Raw genomic sequence first — 5,568 nt, forward strand, 5'->3', positions numbered from 1 at the left:
ACACCGGTATAACGGTATACTTGAAAATTTTCCAGTAGTATATGTGAAGATTTTGAATCCAAGCGTCTAAATCATGAGACAATATAGTATGTTGTCCTAATTAACCAGTGTTGTTTTGTTTGTGGCCCTTATCAACAAGAAGGTTGATGAGGCTTATTAATCATCATGGAGTGTTCCCATCAAATTTCCAATTTTGGAATTGCAAAGTGACCGAGATAACCCACCTTGACTAGACTAAATTATGCACATGATTGGAGACCATTTTGTTTACAATATACTTATGGTACGTTTCATCATCCATCTGGCCATACGACATTGGACCATATCAATTAGTAATCCCACTTTAATCAATCAACTAGTTTAATTTTATTAATAAATAATAACAATGTTAATGTCCACTTAATTAATATGGATCGATATTAATCAATTAAATAAAAATTACATACACCAAAATAGTGCTTGTTGACAATGAATAATACTATGGTTTGAATAACCAAATTTTTTTTTTCTTAAATGAACTAATTAACACACCAAGATGTTGTCCTTTGCTCAGTCTCTTTTGATTTACGGCATAAACATCATAAACATCTACATCTGTGTACCCATGTATGTAACTGTTCATATAATAAGTACTTAATCATCTTTGTGTGATGGTTTAATTTTTATTTAACCAATGATATAACGTGCATTTTTCGTTTAATGTACCCAACATAATATATATATTAAGTAATTTTTTTTCACAGATATTTTTCAGGTTTCGTGGGGTGGGTATTTCAATCCCACCTCCGTCTCTGTTTATTTGCAGGGGCAAGTCTCTGTTAACTTTTCTGTCACAGATAATTCTTGCAAGTATCTGCGAATGTTATTTTTTTTTTCATTTCCGTTGCTATCTTTTATCCCGACAAGACAAGATTCGTCACAAATTAAAATTTCATTTAAAAATTTGTAACTAACCAATAAATTGTTATATGCACAAAAAATTTAAACATCTAATTATTACTTAGGTGGACTAATAAACTAATTACTAGTCTAAGCTAAGTTGGTTAATGTACCCAACATATATATGGAACATATGAATCGATCGCATTTACTTATTCATATGACCCAAATATATTAAAAGAGTTTTGCTAGGTAGACAATAGGAGTAGAAATGACGTGAATAATAGACTACATTCTAGATCTACTAAAACAAAAAAATATTCTACTCCATTTATTCACCACTATCCTAGTCTCTCACCTTCCATCTTACTTTCCTTTTACCACAGCCGCTTCACTCTTTCTTCCCTGTCGCGTCATCACCAACGCACCTCACTGCCACCGCCACCATCTGAAAAAGCATCGCGCTGCACCATCGCTGCACCTTCTTCTTCCCTGCGTCGCGTCGTCTGCTCTTGACGTCAGGCTGCCCCTGCTCTCCTTGCAAGCGACGCTACCGTTGCACGCCTTCTTCTCCCTTCCGTGACGTCACACCGTCGCTGAGCCAGAGGCCTTGTTCCGCCGCTACTCCAACGCTGTACCTCTATCCTTACTTCTACGCCGCTGTGCCGCTTTGCTTCGTTCACCCAAATGGTATGACCCAAATAAACATCCACATCTTATTAAAAAGAACCATCCACATATATAGTAAAATGAACAAGAGCAGCTGGTGACAGTTGCAGTAAAAATAATTAAAAAAAACTAAAATTATGATGAAACCTAATTAATTTAAAATTTAGTTTTTAAAATTAAAATTAACTTTCATTTTTTAACCTATTATTTAGGTAGTTTGAAAAAAGCTTCCCCTCTACTTTCTCATATTAAAAAGAGTAAAGTATCGTTTTTGTCTCCAACATTTGGGGTAAGTCCCAAAATTGTCCCTAACATTTCAATCGTCCTATTTAAATCCCTAATGTTTCAAAATTAACTCAATGTTGTCCTGCCGTTAGAGATCCGTTAACAGAATTGGCGGTGGGACAAAATTGAGACGATTTTGAAACATTAGGGACTTAAATATGACGAAAACGTTGGGGACAAAAATGATACATAAAAATAAATTTTAATTTTATCCTTCAATAATATCAATTTTTTACTGTACATATATAGTATTCAATTATTTTTTAATCACATCTAAGTAAATTACAGTTAATCACGTTATTTTCATTCTAAATAAATTTATTTTTTTATAATTTTACTCTTAAAGTAATATAATTTTTTTATAAATAAATAAATTTTACACTTTCATTCTAAATAATGTAATTTTACTTTCATTACTTAATCATATTACTTATAATTTTTTTTATAATTTTACACTTTCATTCTAATCACATTACAATATTTATTTAGAATGAAAGTAATATGATTAAATGTAATTTACTCAGATGTGATTAAAAAATAATTGAATACTATATACAGTAAAAAATTGATATTATTGAAAGATAAAATTAAAATTTATTTATATATATTGTTTTTGTCCCCAATATTTTCGTCCTATTTAAGTTCCTAACGTTTCAAAATCGTCTCAATTTTGTCCCGCCGTCAATTCTATTAATAGATCCCTAATAGCAGAACAATATTGAGTCAATTTTGAAACGTTAAGGACTTAAATAGGATGATTGAAACGTTAGGAACAACTTTAGGACTTACCCCAAATATTAGGGACAAAAACGATACTTTACTCTATTAAAAAAAAGTTCACTTAGTGTTCGTTTCAGAATAATGTGTATTATTTATGGAAGTAATTTTTATTTCTTTATATATTTGTTCTAATCAATTAAACTTGTTAGTAGTAGAACAAACACGACGAATATTAACCGAATGTCATAGATGATTGTGTTGGGGTGACGGAAATTAAAACAAAAATTCATTTGACAACAATCAGATATATATAATATAAATAAAATCAACTGTCTCATTAATCATTAGAAAAAAAAAATCATATTTAATCCAAACACAGAAACACACACACACTTGTATATACTATATAGAATTCCAATATAAGGTGAAGTTGGTACTGGTGCTCCCTTGTGAAAGTGCAACCATGTCTTCGTAGTATGTGATGCTCCGGCACCACTATATATACTCGCATTTACAGACCAGACCTGTGACTTTGAATCTGCGTTGATGAGTGTACTATTGTCTTCAATTTCATCAACTATATCCAGTCATAAAGGAAACACCTGCTTATTCAACTCTACTTCATTCTAAACTCTGCTTTCCGCATCATGCGTCCTAATAAAAAAAAATTACTTTTAATATATTAAAAACTTAATTTGATATTATCATTAATGTGTGATTAAAAAATCATAATAATATCTTTTTTTTTTTTTTACCAAAGATAGGAGACTTGAATCCGCAACCTCTTAATTGAGTATGGGGAGACTATGTCATTTGAGTTATAACTCCATAATAATATCCTGATACTAACAAAACATGAAAAGAGATATAATGCTATACGGTGATCAAGGTTTGGTTTAGACCTTTAATAAGAAATAAATTGATATTAATGTCAATTAAAAGATATTATTTTATTTGTTTTTATTATAATTAGTGTATAAAAAAATTAAATAATTAACGACAAATCAATATGTGATAGGAGCGTGGGNNNNTATTTTCCGATCATTATATACTAAAATGAAAAATTATAAACACACATGTGACCTTATGCCACAATAATTGCATGCAATACACGTCACAAAATGATAATGTTTGGTTGAACTAATTCACCTTGTTAGAATATATAGTTTTATCTAATAGTTCAAAAAAAAAGATTGTTAGTTTGATAACACATTTCTATTCCATTTCCATCTTACTTTCTCTCTCGAATTCCATCTCCATTTTTATTTATTTTATTATTGAGTGGACAAAGCACATGCAAGGTGGAATTATAAAATTGTGGCATAGCAGACAAATTAAATTCCAAGAGTCCCCTTATACAGGTATTTGTTACATATAGTAATCCCCATCTCGGGAATATGTAGATAGTTTAATAAGAAATGATGATTGGTGGATCATAATCTTTGTAATCAGCAATGATCGCGGTGTGCATTGTCTGCAAATCACAGACACATATAACGAACCAAGAAACTATGTGTTTATTTTATTTGTTGTTGCCGTATGATCATCACTGGTCAAATTAGTCTTTAAGATTCCAAAGCCAAGAGAAAACATTAATTCTTATGCTAATTAAATCTCTTCTAATCCAAATGCCATGTTTCCTCTTTGTACTTGAACAAACCTACATTAATGTTAACTGCATTCCCTGCATATGCAATCTTCTAAACCTTAATTAATGTTTACAACAAAAATAAACATTATAAAGGTTTAATTTGTCTGGTAAACGTGCTACAGAGCCGTAATGATCTCTACAATTAACTTCACTTCTTTAAAATAATATTAGAACAATAATAAGCAAATAATTTAAAATTACTTTATTTAGCTTAAATACTAGTTTTTTTTTTTCTTGAGGCACGACGTATTAATTACAGAATTGTGTTATATATGTTCATTACTTTAGATTTTGTTTTTGATATTGGAACAGCAACGGTGTTTTTTCAAAATGTAGGTTGATGGGGTGTTATTCTCAAATATAGAACCATTTAATTAGATAAACAAAAATCGAATCATCCGATTTGTGAGAAGTATAGAAATCGAACCGTCTGATTTGTGAGGATACAAAAATCAGACTGAGAGATTTGTGAAATCGGACCGAGAGATTTGTGAGAGAACAGAAATCGGATCGAGAGATTTCTATTAAAAAAAATTAAAATATTTAAAGTATAGAAATCGGATCGATCCTCTGATTTGTGTATCTTCCACACTTTTAAAAAACACTAAAAATTACAATATTAAAGTATATCACCACTTTTATTTCCATATAAAAAAAGAAAAGGAGCCTCATTACTTTTCATGTACACCAATTATTAAAACTTTAAAAGTATAGTATGTATATAAGTGATAAATTGGTGCATTATCTAATGCTTTAGCCAATCCTTCATTAATAACAGAGAGCATAATATAATAGTTGTTAACATTTTTATAGTTGATAATTTAATAGTAAATTATATATAAAAAGGTAACAAATATTGTTTAAAAAAATGAAATGCTAGATGGTCATCAAAATTTATATTTTTTGTCATTAATATTTAAAAGTATGAGATAAAGTATATTGTTAAATTATTAGACTAAAAGAATTGAGTTGATGACTAAATAACTAAATAATAGATAAAAATAATAAATTTTGATAGTTATCTAGTATTTTTGTTTAAAAAAGCCCAAAGTTTCGGATATAAAATAAAACGTGGATAAAGTATATTTTACTTTTAGTTATAAGTGATATTCATCGTTAATAAACATATAATTCAGTATTTAAATAATTGATACTTAAATTTGTATAGAAAAAATCCTCTAAACTAAAAAAATTAATAAAATGAGAAAACGAATGTTTTAATCACTATTGATTATATTATGTGTAAACTCTACTATTTTAATTTAGTTAATGATAATTAAAATTTACTTTATTATTTTACTAATCTTCCTTTCTTAAAGGAGGTTAATTCTAAATTTATTGGTATTTTATTGTTACATCGCGCA

Source organism: Arachis ipaensis, chromosome B01, assembly GCF_000816755.2.
Source record: "Arachis ipaensis cultivar K30076 chromosome B01, Araip1.1, whole genome shotgun sequence".
Classification (NCBI taxonomy): Eukaryota; Viridiplantae; Streptophyta; class Magnoliopsida; order Fabales; family Fabaceae; genus Arachis; species Arachis ipaensis.